This window comes from Corylus avellana, chromosome 11, assembly GCF_965113065.1.
Source record: "Corylus avellana chromosome 11, dhCorAvel1.hap1.2, whole genome shotgun sequence".
Taxonomy (NCBI): domain Eukaryota; kingdom Viridiplantae; phylum Streptophyta; class Magnoliopsida; order Fagales; family Betulaceae; genus Corylus; species Corylus avellana.
The window spans coordinates 13,340,601-13,359,364 of record NC_142500.1 but is presented as its reverse complement, the minus strand read 5'-3'; positions in this window follow the sequence as shown (position 1 = coordinate 13,359,364).

Genomic DNA, 18,764 nt, shown 5'->3' with positions numbered 1-18,764 from the left:
TTGGTCTCTTGGTAAGTCATAAGAAATAATGGCTGGATAATGTCATCTATCCCTAAAAATGAGGATTTCAGATTACCTGGAATAGGGGCTTGGGGCTCACATGGCATCTCGGGAATAAGAGGTGATGGTGAACCTTAGTGCTTGCTTCCTTGCTTTTTTTCCGATGTAGATCCTGTGGGACCTCAATTTGCTCCTCCTTTTACTCATCCTTCCATTCTTCCACGGGGTTTTCGACCACTTCTCCACTCTTCAGTGTGGTGATAGCTTGCTCATGACAAGAAGTACTCTCTTCCTCCATGTAGTTTTCATCAGGAGTGGCCACCGGCTAACTTGGAAGCTCTTCTTCTTCCATCCTATTGAGGTGGTTGATGATTTGTTCAACATGAGCTTCCACCTTGGCGTCTATCTCGGCGAAGAATTGAGGGGTATAAAGTTCCTGTTGAGACTTCACAATCTGATTCGTCTCCTTTACTTCACTGAGAATCTTCAACACCATATTTTGAAAGTCAGCATCTGACAGCGGAGGTGGCTCCTCTTGGTATTGTTGTTGTGAAGGCCAGTAGATGGGAGATGGCTCCTCTTGATTTGTTGTTGTGGAGGCCAATAGATGGGAGATGGCTCCTCTTCGTGAGCTTCTATCTTGGCAATGGATTGAGAGTTCACCATCTCCTGTTGAGATTTCACCGTCTGCTTTATCTCGCTCGCCAGCTCACTCATTCTTTTTAGCATTTGATCCTCAAAATTAGAATCTGAGGGAGGTGGTGCAGCCTGGTATTTTTGCAATGGAGTTGCTTGATATTGAGGGAAATATGATTGATCATTGAACTGCGGATATGCCTGATGGTACGGTTCATGATGTTGTGGAGCATAATTCCCAGGAGCTTGAGCTTGCCACGAGAGATTAGACTGGTTGCTCCATGTCGGGTTATAGGGATCAGAATAAAGGTCATTCCCCGGTCTAGAGAATGGTCTGTTCATATGCTCATAAGAATAATTAGAAAATTGTCCTGCTGTAGGACAATCTCTAACATGATGATAAGGACTATAGCAATATGAACATTGTCCATGGGGTGTTGGAATGCCTCCCCACATGAACTAAACTAATAGAATTAACATAAAATAACAACAGAAAAATAAAAATAAAAACTCACAAATGGCCATTAGGTGCACTTAGGGTTTTGGATGCAGGTTGCCGCAAGTGCGCTCGATCGCACGGCAGGGTGCGGTCGAGCGTAGTGCCGCAGATGGGTGCAAGTGTAGGAGGGGAAGGCTCGAGCGCTGCTGGCTTGATTCCTGTTGAATTGCGTCCATGCGCTCGATCACAGTCACAGAGAAGGCAGCTACAAACCTGTTTGCAAATTCTAAAAAAAATAAAAATAAAAATAAAAACCAAACCTAACAGAATTAAAATTAGCACTTAAAACAGAAAAATAAATTATTAAGCTAAAATTAATCCTTAAAATTTGACAATAAAACCGTTAAGCAGTCCCCGGCAACGGCGCCAAAAATTGATGTGGTATTTTTATGACTAAAAATATCAATTATAAAAATAACCACTCGCAATAGGACGAATCTTTGTAGGATACGGCTATAGAGATGGTGTCGAACCTCAAGGACTGCAGGGGTTTTATTATCAAAATTCAAAAGATTAACTTAATTCAAAAGAGAATGATTTGTTTGTGTTAATTTAAAGTGCATAAAATAAATGGAAATAAAAAGAGTAAATATATGAGAAAGAGCGTAGGGTATTGACTTCACCTCTATCTGCACAACAATGGCTAATCATAATTAATCCAAGAAATTTATTATATGCATGTTATAAATAAACAAGAAACTACCTTATTAAAGAATAAGCATAATCTATCTTCAGTTGACATGGATCGTCTACCTAACCACTAAGATGCAGTACGACCCGTCTTCCAAGGTATAAATTATCAAATTCTTTAACAGGATACACACAATCAATGAATAAGTGTAACCCATCTTCGGTTGGCACGGACTGTCTACCTAAATTACACTAAACTAGGGTGTAGTACAATCCGTCTTCCCTAGGCATGGCCTATCAAATCCTATTGATCATATGTCAATTTAACCCATTGTATAACCATCATCCTCATAATCACAGAAAACAAGAATGATTTGAGATCAATAAAAATAAAATACTTTCTAAGACAAGAGAAGAATTTCACAAATATTGATTTTGGAATTTAAGAACAATTGCATTTAATATGAAGAACAAAAAACAAATTGTAGCAATCCTCATAGTTATACATTCAACATGCATAAATTGAAAATCTAGAAATTAAATACAATCAAATCATTGTGCTTGGATAGGGTTATATCAACACCCCACGAAGGGGTTTAGCCGCTCATGATCTTCTAAGCTCCAAAACAATTTCTGATTTCTAGCTCTAGAAAGCGGTGTGTCTTTTTTCTCAATGCTTAGAGGCCTATTTATAGGGCTTAGGAGAGTCCTAGAAGCCCTAGTAATCCTAGAAATTTCGGAGATTTAAGTCCAAGTCCAATTAGGATAAAGAAAACCTAAGTCCAAATCGGAATTGGATTCGCCCAGAATTGCGTTCCTATCTTACGGGACAATTTTGGCATTGCGACGCTCTGAATTAGGAAAATGCTATTTCACAATGATTTATATAAATTTGAGTTAGATTTCTAGTGCAGCTTGAATTACCTCAATCGGATATTTGAGGTGAAAGTTATGGCCAAAATACCGAGACGTATCGAAAATCCAAATTTGAATCAAATCCGATTTTGACTCCAATTTGAGAAATTTCGAATTAATCCCTTCCTTTATTTGATTAAACTTAACCATGATTAGTTAAGTTTAACCATATCTTCTAGGTCTTCCCACTTTGCCCTTTAAGATTGGAACTTTTCTGAAAACGCTTTCTTTTCTTCCCAAAACCTAAAAAACAAAGAAAATACAAAAAGGAAGCAAACTGGCATAAATTAACCAAACTAAAGGATTAACACATGTAAGTTAAGGGCTTAAAATATGAATATTTTAGCACTTAACACATGTTGATGGAGAAAAGTAGCGAGGAAGCCATGGAGCTCTTCGAGACATTGAGTGAGCACTCCCAACAATTCCCATCTAAAGGGAGACAAGGATTCAAAGGAAAAGGCATACATGAAGAGAGCATCAATGGTGGAATTTAGGCTCAAATGGCTGCCATGGAGAAAACGCTGGACATGTTCATGAAAGCTATGACTAATCATAGCAATCCTTCTGTTCAACAAGTTACACAAGTCGAGGTATGTGCCATATGTTCCCATATTGACCACACCACTAAGACTTGTCCCATGTTTTCAATTGCAGATCAAGAGTCATCTCTCATCAAGTTGTCCCAACATTATCATAAAGATGAGCCACCTCCCATCAATTGGCCTCAACAATACCACGAAAAAGAGTGTCAAAGTCAGTTTGTTGCCAATCTTAATGAATAATACATGGAGGAAGAGTGCACTTATCATCATGAGCAAGCAATTACCACATTTAGGAGTGAAGAAGCAGTTGAAAATCAATGGGAAGAGAGGAAGGAGGAGCAAACTAAGGTTCTAGAGGAACCACATCAGGAAAAGGAAGAGAGCACTAAGACTTTTTCAACATCAGCTCCTATTCCCGAATTACCAAGAGTCCAAGAGAGAAGTCATTTGGGGTTATGTGATGAGCAATTTGAGGACATCAAGATAGAGAAGCTTCTTGAGTTTTCTTCTTACTATATTCCAGTTCATGATTCCCCACCGGATGAGCAACTGTTTGAGAAAGCTCAGAGTGGTCTTCCCCAATCTAGAAACACTCAGAATCACCTTGCAACTAAAAAGATCCATTCCCTTTGGTGCAAGAGAAGAAAAAACTGGTGCTTCAAGTTTAAGAGTGCCACAGTCTGGCTGAAGACATTAAACTTAGCACTCATGGGAGGCACCCCATAGCATATCCTTTTTATTTTGTTGTTTGTTTTATTTTATTTTGTTTGACTTATATTTTGTTTTTGTTTTCCTTTGTGTTTTATTTTACTTTAGTGTTTTAGTGTTTCAAGTTTTTTTTGTCATGTTTTCACATTATGTTACTGCGATCAATCGCAACCTGGGTGCAATCGAGCGCAGGTCTCCACTTGTGGTTTCATTGTATTCTGTTACTGCGATCGAACGCACCCTGGGTACGATCGAGCGCAGTAACCGACTTTTGGCTGTTGTACATTCTGTTAGTGCGATCGAACGCACCTGATGTGCCCTCGAGCGCACATCACCCACACATGCACAGCCTTGCGCAAGTGCGATCGAGCGCACCATGCGCGCGATCGAGCGCACTTGGGCAGCATCCCATAGTTATTTTTTTTATTTCGTTTTGTTTAGTGTGTTTTAAGTTCATCTTTTTTATTTATATTTAGTTTTGTTTCTTGTTACTTGTTTGTGTGTTTTCTTATTTGCAGAGACAAGTGTGCTTCAATTCAAGTTTCGGGGTGTGCTATGAGCCATTCTTTCCAAGACTATATAGACCATCTCCCGGGTACATTCTTTCCTTTACTTAGACACATTGGGGACAATGTGTCATTTAAGTTCGGGGGTATGGGCACACATGTTCACACACACTTCTTCCCAATTTCATGTTATTTGTTTTGTGTGTTGTTCGTTTATTTGAAAGAAAAAAAAAAAAAAATTATGCATGCTCATGTTTGCTCTAAAATTTTAAGTTGATCTAAAAAGAATTGTGATTTGAATTCATCAGTGAGCTTAAAATTTTGAACACATGATCTGATGAGTGAATTTGTTAGTTTGGTTACTTGTTGAGGACAGTTGAAAAATCACATGTTTGATCTGAGCACTCAAGTACATTAGCACATAATTTGTGAGGAATGACATGAAGTCTAATATGTGTGTTTCTGCATCTTGGATGAAATTGGATGACTTATTAAATGACACTATGACATATATAGTGATAAAAAAAGAAAAGAAAAGGTGAAATAAATGATCATTGATGGCTTTTCACTGAGTAACTGGACCTCTTGCCTCAAAGCATTGAGTACGACAAAAGGTGAAAAATTTTGATTTGATTGATGTCATGGTTAGTTGGTTTTGTAGCCTTTTTGACTCGAGTTAGTAGGTCCTTAGGGGTGTCTCTACACCTAATGCCCTAAAACCACCTGGTTTGGAAGTCATTGACTTAACACTTGCTACATGGGTCAATTAGAAAGCTTAAGGGAACCAACATTGCACAACCTGACCAAAAAAAAAAAAAAAAAAAAGAAGAAGAAAGAAAAAGAAATATGCATATTGGAATTTCATTGAATTCTGAGATAAGGAGACATTGCATATTGGAAAGATTTGGAAGTCTCATAATTTTGTACTAGTTCACTGTACACAATTTTCAAACTTGTGATGATTTAGCATGTTCTTTGTAAGTAATTGCACTTTGAGATTTCAATTCATTGTGAAGATGGAGTTCATTTTTTTAAGTTTGCTTATGAATGAAAACTATGATCTTGAAGTGATACTTTAATTTTTGGGATAACATGAACTATGCATGATGTTTATGGGTAACATTTCTGGAAAACCCTCACAAGACTTCACTCGTCCACTAGGGAATTCCTAGGGGTTTAAAAGTCTTGTTGCATATGCTAAATGCAATCGTACATCCCACGAAAGATGGATTTATCTTTTGTTTTTTGTTTTTCGATTCTTGTTTTTAGTTTAGTATTGCTAAGGGACTAGCCATATGTAAGTTTGGGGGTGTGATAAGTGCTAAAATATTCATATTTTTAGCCCTTAACTTGCATGTTTTAATTCTTTGGTTTTGGTTAATTAGGCCATTTTACTTCCTTTTTGTATTTTCTTTGTTTTTTAGGCTTTTGGAAGAAAAGAAAGTGTTTCTGGAAGAATTACAAGCTTAAAGGGCAAATTGGGAAGACCTAGAAGATATGGTTGAGCTTAGCCAATCTTGATTAAGTTTAATCAAATAAAGGAAATGATCAATTCGGAATTTCACACATTGAAGTCAAATCGGATTGGAGGCAAAATTGGATTCTGAACATGTCTCGGTATTTTGACCATAACTTTCAGCTCAGATATCGGATTGAGGTGATTCAAGCGGCATTGGAAATCTAACTCAAAATTATACAATTCATTGTAAAATATAATTTTCCCAATTCAGAGCACCGCAAGGACAAAATCACGCCGCAAGACAGGACTGCAATTCTGGGCGAATCCTATTCCGATTTGGACTTAGGTTTTCTTTATCCTAATTGGACTTGGACTTAAATCTCCGAAATTCCTAGGATTACTAGGGCTTCTAGGACTCTCCTAAGTCCTATAAATAGACCTCTAAGCCTCACAATTCAATAGACAATTTGGAAGGAGACAACTTTGGGGAGAGGATTGGAGGCTACTTCTAGGAGCGGTTTTCGGTTCTTTCTTTCCCTTTTCTTTTTAGTTTTATTTTCATTATGTGTAACTAAATCTTAACGAGGGCTAGATTGAAGCCCTAATTATGCTTATTTAATATTTCAATATTAGCGCCTTTGTGATGATTATGTTGTGATATTTAACTTGATTAATTCCTGTTTTCATGAATTCCTTATATGTATGTAACTAGCCATTATATGCATGTGGTATGGACTAGTTAGTTAAATCAATTTGGATGGCCAAGTCCTGGGTTTAACATAAGTAACAAAAGTAATCCACACCAGGTTCTTGGGTTAATCAACATGGGAAACCGGGAGTATACGCCATGCCCTATGCCACATGTGTTTGTCGATTTCCATAGAGTATATGCTTTCCTAAGGAACAACTTAGTATACACCATGCTAAATCCCTTAGAAAAGAAAAGAGTTAGAGTATACGCCATGCCTAACTCGTTGCTTAGGAAAATCTATAGCTTAAGGGGTATATGCCATGCCCTTAGGTTGACAAACATTAGATATGCATAACATGATCAAAGCATTGACATATTGTTATATTATCTAAGTATGATTAGTGGTGGATATCAAAGCCCTACCTTTAGCTTTTCATTTATCTTTGTTATCTTTTTTTTTTTTTTTTACAATATCAATTCAGTGACAAATTGATATTTTTAATTAATTCTAAATAAAATCACAATCCTCGTGGGATCGACCTCGTACTTGCTGCACTATACTATTGTTTTGATCTGGTGCACTTGCGAGTTAAAACGTATTAAATATTATCTATTAATTTATGTAGTATTTGGCACAACAGGTCAAGTTTTTTGGCATGGCATTTTTGTAATTTATTTTATTCAATTTTTTGGGCTAGGCCCAAAAGGCCTCACCTATATGGGGTTTTTTTTTTTTTTTTTTTTTTAAAATTATTTTTGAACCAGAATATGGGTTTTTTGTTGGGTCTAAGCCTAAAAGGCTACACCTATAATGATATTTTGGCTTTGTTTTGGGCTTTCAGTCTTTCATAAAAATGATATTTTGGCTTTCATAAAAATATGGCTAGCTTTCTTTTTTTATCAAAAAGATGAGGAAAAAAACAAACCAAAAAATTACTTAACACCCATAGTTTATAATTACATCAAAGCAACAACAAAAATTCATTACTTCCAACTAAAAGCAACAAAACCCAACAAAATGCAACTTTAAGTAAAATGACTAATCATCCAGAATACAACTTTAACTTCAAGTCCAGAATGCAACTTCAACTTCGAGTCAATGAAGTCACTAATCATTCTCAAGTAACTTCAAAAAGATGAGGAAAAAAACAAACCGAAAAATTGCTTAACACCCATAGTTTATAGTTATATCAAAGCAACGACAAAAATTCATTACTTCAAACTAAAAACAACAAAACCCAACAAAATGCAACTTAAAGTAAAATGACTAATCATCCAGAATGTAACTTCAACTTCAAGTCCAGAATGCAACTTCAACTTCAAGTCAATAATCATCCTCAAGTAAAATGCTGATGTTCTTCAAAGTTACTTCTACAAAGAGTGCAAAAAAAAAAAAAAAAGACATTACAATATCAATTGAAACCGATAATGAAATTTGTAAATAGAAAAATATATTAAGCAAACTAAAATGAATAATGATGAAAAAATTGACCTGAATCGAGCTTATAACTTTTAGCATCATCAACCATAACTAAGTCAGAACTTAGGGGCTTTGATCTTAACCAATTTTGTGAACATATCAATGCTTCAACCGTACTTGAGGCCAATGAAATTCGAAAAGGATCCAACACACGTCCTCCGGTGCTAAAAGCCGACTCTGAAACAACAGTTGTAATGGGAATCGCCAACACATCTCGTGCTATTTTGGCGACTATTATGAATTTGGTTGAGTTCACCTACCACCAATTTAAAATATTAAAATTCGCATTCGCTTTTTCAACATCCTCCATCAAATATCAATCCACCTCCGATTTGTTTTCAATATCACTTTTAGAAGTTAGGTACTTATGAAACCTATTCATGAAGTAGAGGTTAGCATTCTCACTTTCTTCTATTTTCATTGAGAAACCTTGAGACAATCCACTACTATGTAGAACTTGAGATGAACTCTCTCCGGAGTTGTAGTGATCATATAATTTGTGAAGGATTGACTTCAATTTTTTCTTCATCGCATTACATCTATCAACACCAAGAACATCTTTGAGCCAATATTCTAAAGACACCAATTTGGTTTGTGGACCAAGTATAACCGCAATAAACATCATCAAGTTAACCCTATCATTGTTCTCAAGATGCCCCCAATATTTATTGTACTTCGTCATCATCTTCTCCGCCATAGCACTCCATACATAATCACCATTATCAATATACTCTTGTAAATGCATTTGAATGCCACAAATTTCTTGAAAGTATATATTAGAAGTACAATACAAAGACCCCGAAATTCGAATTGTTGCATCATAAAAAAGTTTGAGAAACTTGAGGAAAATCTTAATACGACTCCAATCAGCACAAGTAGGAGGTGCCAAATCATTTTTCTCATTCTTTTCCTCGGTCAATGTAGGCTTAAAGGTCTTATCAAGCTCTTCCATAAGTTGGAAAGCAGCTTGACATTTTTCAGCACCTTCCAACATAAAAAATGTAGAGTTCCATCTAGTGGGAATATCAAGATACAACAAACCCTTGAAATCAAGTTGTTCTCTTTCAATACAAGCCTTAAACTTGTCAAATCTTACAGGTGAAGACTTCGCATACTTCACCGCACTTCTAACCCTCACAATGAACTCATCAACCTCTTTCAAACCATCAGTCACAATAAGATTTAGTATGTGTGCACAACACCGGATATGCATAAACTGACTCTCTAATATGGCACCCTCCTTATTACTAGTTCTCCTCTTCACAAACTCCAAAGCAGCATCATTGGTAGAAGCATTGTCAACTGTGATAGCGAAAATGTTACGAATACCCCACTCAAGCATACACAACAAAATCTTCTCCCCAATGGTATCAGCTTTATGATTAGGAATTAAACAAAAGTTTAAAATTCTTTTATGTAAGTTCCAATCACTATCAACAAAATGAGAGGTGATTACCATTTAATTAAGGTTTTGAATCGAAGTCCACGTATCAGTGGTAAGACAAACCCGAACCCCAGTTGTCATAAACATTGCCCTCAACTTTTCCTTCTCAAACAAGAAGAGCTTCACACAATCCTTCATCACAGTATAACGAGAATAAATTGAAAACCTAGGCTCAACTATATTCATGAAATCCCAAAACCCTTCACCTTCCACAAAACTAAATGGCAACTCATCCTTAATTATCATCTGAGCAATTGCTTCCCTTATTTTCGCAGCATTGTATTTAGTAATCACCAAATTACCAACAGATCCTTCTCCCACTGCCATTTGGCCTTCCCTCTTACCCTCAAAACTTAACTTTGATTGTGACTTATCATCTTTATCAAATCTACCGGGATATTTTTTGCAAGCATTCCTCAAATGCCCAAGCATGGCATTTGTACCATGCTTTCTAGTGTGACAACTAAACAATTTGTTACAATACTTGCATTGTGATTTAGGATCCTTAAGACCACCCCCCTCTACCTTGGTAAAATGTTCCCACACCACTGATGTTTGCTAAGATTTTATAGGTTTTGATGGGAGAGCTGAACTAGGGTTAGGAATAGATGACACAGAACTAGAACCAACAACACTACTTGAATGACCATCCATGAGTCTACAATAAGTGAAAAAAAAAAAAAAAAAACAAATCAATACTGCATAATCAGACCCAACGTAATCAGACCATAAATTATTAACAACTAACAAATCCTTAACAAAAATTGCTTATCAAAATAAAACCCTTACAAGAAAATGAAACCCAACATAATCAGACCTTTGCAGAACTTATTTCATAACTCATATCAGAGTTTTCTAGCACAGAGAAGTCTCAATTAGTTATATCTTAATTAAAGCATTGACAAGGAAGAAGGGTGCATTTTACATGGAGCATTCTAGGATTGAAGAGGAAAACTTTTCTACCACCACTACATTTCAATCACTTGATTGAAGAGAGGTAATGGAATAAAGGAGTCCACTTTTTCCAATATATATCCACTAATGTATATTACAAGTATTTACTGGGGGAAAATGCAGTTTACCCCCCTGAAGTTTCAGGGGTTTTTTAATTTTAACTCCAAAGTTTAAAAATTGGCAATGTACCCCCCTGAAGTTTCAAAATTTGGCAATTTAAACCTTCCGTTACTAATTTTCGTTAAATTGGACGAAATTTTTTTAAAAAAAGCCTGAGGGTAATGATGTATTTCATAGATTTCCGTCTACTAAAACTGAAAAATTAAACGAAGGGTTTAAATTGCCAATTTTTGAAACTTCAGGGGGGTAGATTGCCAATTTTTGAACTTTGGGGTTAAAATTGAAAAACCCCTGAAACTTCAGGGGGGTAAACTTCATTTTCTCCTATTTACTGCATTTCTTATTGACATCTTATAGCATAAAAAGAGGAGAAAAAAATGGTAATCAACTGTCAATGCTTTAGATGGCCTACATAAACAGGCTTTAGGCCTAATCATTAAGGTTTCCTAGCGCAAAAGTGAAAAGCAAGTCATGAGCCTCAATGGACTAAAGTGCATGTTCACATTCATGAACCAATGGCCTTTGGGCCAACTGGCATCTCCTCTCCCCATAGAAAAGGGTGACGGTTGGTTATGTCATGGGCTTGATCCTGTTCAGGTAAATGACTTATAAATACTTGCAAATAAAAAAATATGCACGCCAAGCAGAGAGACAGAGAAAGACCAATATGCAATGCACTCAATCAAAATTTTAACTAGTAGATACCATAATCCTGATTCAAGCACATGACATCAAACTGAACCACTCAATCACATGGTTTTAAAATAGGCATGCAGAAAATGCACACATGCATTTGCATATATGTATATCCAAGAAAAGATATCTACATTGATAATCTAAAGAACTCTAATATTGGAGAGTCAAACACTCAAACCTATTAACCATAAATAAAATTTTGAGCTGGTGTAAACATTAATTAATTACTAAAAATATGATAGAAATACATATATGTAGAAAAAGTATGGGAGAAATATTACAAGAAGCAGATTCTTGAAAATATAAGTTCTAACCCTCATTTACTCCGACCAAAAAGAAAGAAAAGAAAAAAATGTAAACAATTCTTTCTTCATATATTTTCTAGTACTACCCAGAAAAGGAAATCATTTGAGAATATTTATTTCTTTCCTTTCATTTCATCTTTCCCAAGAACCAAACAGAAAAGAGAGAGAGAGAGAGAGAGAGAGAGAGAGGGAGTACCCTTCTGAGAGATTGAGATCGAGAGGCGAGAGTGAGAGATCGAGAGGTGAGACTCGAGAGTGAGATTGTCTGACCGTTTGATGGGAGATAGAGAGGTGCGGTCGACGGTCATGCGGTGCAGGGAGGGAGATGGGTCCGATGGGAGAGAGGTGCGGTCGTGTGGTGCGGCTGACGGCTGTGTTGAGGACTTGAGTGCTGGGTGAACCGTGAAAGGGGGAAAGGCCGAATGGGTTATGGGTCTCTTAAGTCTATCTAGGGTTTTCTACTTTTCTTTTTGTGTTTTAGGAGTAGGTAGGAGTGGGTCGGGGTGGGTACCCGCATAAGAAATATTAGTAACCTAAAACCCGCCCTGCCTCGTACGGGTTGGATATTCCCAACCCGAACCCGCGAAAATAAACACTGGACCAGCACGGGGCGGGGTGGGTCTTCAAGTTAGGCTGGTTTTTGCCCAGCCCTATAGATGCTTGATGAAATAAAAAATTCTCAGTTTCACCAGCATTTTTTTTTCCTTCCAGAGCACTTGCAATTTAATAGTTTCAGAAGCACTCTGGTATTTTCTTGATGCTTGTGGAATAAATCTGCCATTTTGCTTTCATTGTTGCAGGTTGGAATAAAAAATATTGTTGATTTTCAATGAAGTTTAGGTTAAAGAGTACCATTTAAATTAAGGATTTGATTTTTTTTTTTCTTTTAATGAATCATACATAAATGAATTTAGACCAATGCTTTGGTGGTCAGATATGCTTGGCCAATGTTTTAAACACGTCACCCCATTGCTTGCGGCTCATGCATTTACTTTCACTCCCTCCTCTGTTTGCCTTTGTTCCCACGTTATAAAACAAAGTTCACTTTGTGTTAGAATATTACCTCCATATACAACAGGCTTCATACAAGTAACATGGCCGAATTTGTCCCTCTTACCAAGAAAGAGTTGCTACCAAAAATTGTCCAAGAACTGGTCATCAATATTGAAGAACATCCAAATAACTATATTCATAACTCATAAGAATGGCGATGGTGGAAGAAAAAAGATGCAATAATAACATATGCTCTAAGAAAAATAAAATTAATTTATTCGATAACCTATGAACCAAAAGAAACAAAATAATGTGAATTAAACATCCAAGCAAAAATAGAATATCTTCAAAACCAACCCCTATTTGGACTCCATTATTCCATAGTTATTGCCATTTCTACAGCAGATGTGCTGCTCTTTTCCTACACTAGTATCTGAATTGGTTGCATTTTTCTGGACCCATTTGCTCTATCAAATCCTTAATTTAAATGGTACTCCTCAATTCATGGAGTTGAAAAGAAATATGTCAAAGCGCTTTGAGTGGAAGAGGGCTGATTTAAAGAAACTTTTCTTCTGGAAGCTGCAGTCACCAAAGAGAGAAATTTTCTTTTTGGATTGATTTGCTTCTAGAGAACTATTTTCTACAACCATAACAAACAACCCAAGTGGACTTTCCAATCAGATTCATGTAGAATGGACAGAGATGAGCTTCGAAGAAGAGGGATTACTTGGTGAGAGTGGTCTGGAAGGCTTTGTAGTTTAACAATTCAAAGTGAGGGTAAAATTGGTACAAAAATTGCTAAAATGGCATGTGCTCCTCACATGACCGGTTAACTGTCTAAGTTAACCCCCTTGACTGACAGAATGAGGGTTTTTGGCACAAAATGATAGTTTCATAGGGTCAGATAGTAGGGTTGTCAGTTCATGAGGGAAAAGTGACAATGTGTTGTAGTTGATGGGGGGAAAAGGTAATTACTCCTTTTTCTTTTGTTATTTTATTTTTGTTAGTTTAGTTCATGTGAGGAGACATTCCAACACTCCATGGACCATGTTCATATTGCTATAGTCCTTATCATCATGTTAGAGATTGTCCTACCACTGGACAATTTTATAATTATTCATATGAGCATATGAACAAACCATTCTCTAGACCAGGGAATGACCCTTATTCTGATTCTTATAACCTGACATGAAGCAACCATTCTAATCTCTCGTGGCAAACTCAAGCTCCTAGAAATTATGCTCAATTTTATGAATTGCACCATCAATCATATCCGCAATTCAAAGATCAATCCTATTATTCCCCTTAATATCAATAAACTCCACAACAGCAGTATCAAACCAAGCCACCTTCGAGGAATTCTGACTATGAATAGAAGATGTTAGCGGTTTAGGAGAAAATGTTAGAGAATGTGTTAGTTGTTTTCAACAGACTAGAGGCCAATGATCAGTTGCTGCATTCTCACTCACAATCCATTGCCAAGATAGATGCTCAACTCGAACAAATAGTCAATACCCTCAATAGGAGAGAAGAAAGAGAGCTTCGTCAGTCGGTGGCCAATCTTAAGGGACACTACATGGCGGTTGGGAGTACTTCTTATCGGAAGCAAGCTATCACAACAATGAGGATTGGGAAAGTGGTCGAAAATTACATGAAAGAGAGGAAAGAGGAGCAAATTGACGCCCCACGAAATCTATATTAGGCAAAAGAAAAGAAAGTGAGCACTGAGGCTTCTTCCTCATCCACTCCTATTCTTGAGACACCATATGAGCCCCGAGCCCCTATTCTAGGTAATCTGAAATCTTCATTTTTAGGGACAGAGGACACTCTCCTGGCCATTATTGCTTATGACTTACCAAGAGGCCAGGAGAGTAGTCTTTTGGGTACGTTGGAAGAGAAAAAAGAGACCACCGAGGTAGAAAAATTCCCTGAGTATTCTCCTCATTTTATTCTAGTTCATGATTCCCTTCTGGATGAGAAACTATTTGAGAATACTCAGAGTGATCTGCCTCAATTTGTAGAAATTTGGAATTACCTTTCGATAGGTAAAATTTATTCTCTTTGGTCCAACAGAAGAAAATATTGGTGCTTCAAATTTAAACTTAAGGGTCAGAAAGCACTAGCACATGAAGGATGTGGATTCCGTTGACTTGGTGGATCCCATATACTTTGACTAGCTGAGTCAGCTTCATAGGTTGAAGCACAGGTGATAAGTGCCAAATATTGCATACTTGGACTCCTTTATTTACATTAGTTAATCCTTTAGCTGTGTCGTTATTTAATATTTTGTGTTTTTAATGTTTTGTATGTCAATAAAGAAAAACTACAGCTTTAAAGGGAAAAATGAATAGTTTGGAAGAAAGCATACTTTGAGAAGACCTAGATGATGTAGTTAAGTCTAACCAAATCTAAGAAAATGTTAAATCGGATTAAAGATCAGATTGGATTAAAGATCAGATTGGATAAAATTTTGGATTTGATTCAAATTCAGATTCTGCATATGTCTCAGTATTTTGATCATAACTTTTTGCTCAAATATTGGATTGAAGTGATTCAAACGGCATTGGAAAGATAACTCAAAATACTACAATTTGTTGGGAAATAGAATTTTCCTAATTCGAACGGTTACTATGCCAAAATTGACCCCAAATTAAAAAAACACAAATCTGCACGAATCCTATTCCGATTTTAGACTTCTATTTTGACTAGGAGACAGGCCTCCGAATTATCTAGGTTTAATAGAGATTTTAGGACTTTTCTAAGCCTATAAATAGACCTTTTTGCATTAAAGAAAATATACACAAGTCCGTAGAGCAAAATTCTACAGCTTTTCTCTTTAGTTTAGTTTTTCTTTAGGTTTATGTTTAGGTTTAGGTTTAGATTTTATTTTTATGTGGAGCTAAATTCCAAACTAAAGTTGGGGATGAAGCCTCACCGATGAAGAACGACATCACATTTATGTAAGTCTTTATTTATCCGATTTTATTGAGTTTATATTTCAATTGTTTTACTTCTAATCAATGTGTAGAGTGATTCTTGGATATCTCTTGTGATTCAAGGATACATGTGATGAATTGAGATAATTTCATATGATTGATTGCTTGGTTTTTAACTCATAAAAATTGGATATCCCTTGTGATTTGTTCTACAGATACATTTGGTGTTTCAATTTAATTTGGATTCCTTTGGTGATTTGGTCAATGAATGAATACATTGGATGCTTTTGATTAACTCTTTGAAGCATAGTAAAACATAAGATTTAAATTTTGAGAACTTCGGATAAATATTGATAAACATGGAGTATGTTGTTATCATTCGGTGAGTGTGGATTCCTAAACCTTAGTCTTTACCTTTTGTTTTATTTTAGGGAAAAATATAAAAAAGCCCCCCAAACTACCAGTCGTTTTTGATTTAGCCCCCCAAACTACCAAACTTTTGCATTTTGGCCACTCCGTTAGTCTGGACGGAAACCACGAAACGACGCCGTTTTATTAGGGTTAAGTTACGAAAATGCCCTTGTGTGAATTTTTATTTTTATTTTTTTAGAGCAGGAGCAAAACGGCGCCGTTTTTGCTTAGGGTAATAGTTGTATTTTTTTCATTTTATTTGTTTAGATCCTTCACGCAGCCTCCTTCAACCCATCCCCTCCTTCACCCAGCCCCCTGCATGACTGGCCCCCGATCGTTGCCTTCCCGTTCACGCAGCCCCCCCGCACGGTGCCGCCCTGTCGTCCCAGTCCCTTCACGCAGCCCCCCGCACGGTGCGGTCTCGCAGCCCCCCCATGGTGCCATCTGCCCGATCGTCTCCCTCAAGCTGTTGGTCCCATCATCCTGAAGGTAGCCCACTTTCCCGATTGAGTTTTTCCTATGGGTTTCATTGTTTTGTTGAAGATTTTGTGGAGAATGGGTTTGGTTTTTTTGTAGAAGATTTTGTGGAGAATGGGTTTGGTTGTTTTGCAGAAGATTTTGTGGAGAATGGGGTTGGTTATTTTGTAGATGTATTGATGTTTTGATTTAGTGTGAAGGAGAATTCGCTTTATAGTATCCGAAAGTGATATGGGTCCCTATGTTTAGAAGATTTTTGTTTCTATATTGTTGCCTTGTCTGCAGACCCGTTGGTTTTTAATTTAATTTTTTTTTTTCGTTAAAAATTGAAAGTTATTGGTTGCTGTGTATATTGTCTACTTATTGTCGAATGGGTTGGTTTAAAATTTTGCATTCTGCCTTCCCTTTGTTCTGTGGTCCCCCTTGTTGTAATGCATGCCACATGTTTGCACAACAACAAGCCTTATGCACAACAACAGGCCTTATGCACTCGAACCTCACTCCATCAGGGTACATGACCTCATCCAGGTTTATTTTTCTATTTTTGTTCTTTTCTTTTACAGTCTGATTATATTTTAACAACAATGCACTGCACTTGACTATTTTCTTAGCCGGAGTATCAGTTTCTTTTCATGACAAGTGTTTTTGCAATCAAGTTTGGGGGTATGATATGCCCGACATCTGCTCATTCTGGTATTCCTATCCTCTTGCTCTTGTTTTTCAAGTTCTATCTACACATTGGGGACAATGTGTGATTCATGTTTGGGGGTATGAAAGAACAAAAAACTGTCCAATATTTTTGTTATTTTATTTTTGAGCATGTGGTTGAGCTTTAATTTTGATTTTAATTCATTGGTGGGCTTAAAGTTATGAACACATGATCACTTGACTAGAAAATTTGAGTCTTGTTACTTGTGGCAACATGAGATACTTCTTGTTTCAATTTGATTATCATAAGCACACTAGCATATAGTATGTGAGGTATGAAATCTAAAATGAATTATGTTTGTTGTCAATGTCTTCATTGTAGTTAGGTGACTTGTTGGCTGAATAACCTTGGCATGATAAATAAAATAAATAAATAAAAATCTATGCATTGGTTATTTCATCCAATAGGGAGTCTAATGAATTTTGAGTATTGAACCATTCATGCTAAAATTATTTTTGAAGCCTCATAACTATATGCTAGTTCACTATTACACTGATTGGAAGTAGTGTTATCTCCACTGTCATTAGTTAGTACCTTGAATTTGAATTTCCTGGAATTTTGAAGATGAAGTTTATTTCTGTAAGCTTGCTAATGAATAAGAACCATTATTGTTGTGATACTTCATTCTTGTGGATAACATAATGCTGGCAATGTTTGAGGGTACCATTCCCGTTAAACCGTCATGAGACTTCACTCATCCTCTAGGGATACCTAGGAGTTGAAAAGGCTTGTTACATACGCTAAATGCAACCGTACATCCTACGAAAGAATGATTTATCTTGTTGTTTTTCAGTTTATTTTCTATTTTGTATTGCTAAAGGACTAGCAAAATGTATGTTTGAGAGTATGATTAGCGCCGAATGTTGCCTATTCAAGCTCCTTAACTCACATATGTTAATTCCTTACATTTTTATTTGTTTGATTTTGTGTTGTTTTAGTGTTTTCAGGTTTTTAATAAAGATGCAAGAAATGCCATTCATTTTGGGCTTAAAGCACACTTTGAGAAGACCTAGAAGATGTGGTTAAACCTAACCAATCATAATAGAGGACCTATGTAACATGGTTAAGTTTAATCATATTAAGGAAATGATTAAATCGGAATTTCTCTAATTGGAGTTAAAATCAGATTGGATTCAAATTTGGATGATGCACATGTCTCAGTAATTTGACTTTCTGCTAAAATGTCGGATTGAAGTGAAACCAATGGCATTGGAAAGCTAACACAAAATAAAACAACTCATTGTGAAATATGATTTCCCTAATTCGGAGGTTTTCTATGTAAATATCGCCCTGCAATATAAGAACGCAAATCTAGATGAATCCTACTCTGATTTATATTAGGATTGCTTCCTAATTTGACTAGGAGACTGCTTCTAAGATTTTTTTTACACCCTATAAATATGCCTCTAAGCCTTGAAGAGAGATGTGCTTAGTTTTAGATAGAAAATATCTTCTTGAATACTCATTGTGAAATATGATTTCCCTAATTCGGAGGTTTTCTATGTAAATATCGCCCTGCAATATAAGAACGCAAATCTAGATGAATCCTACTCTGATTTATATTAGGATTGCTTCCTAATTTGACTAGGAGACTGCTTCTAAGATTTTTTTTACACCCTATAAATATGCCTCTAAGCCTTGAAGAGAGAT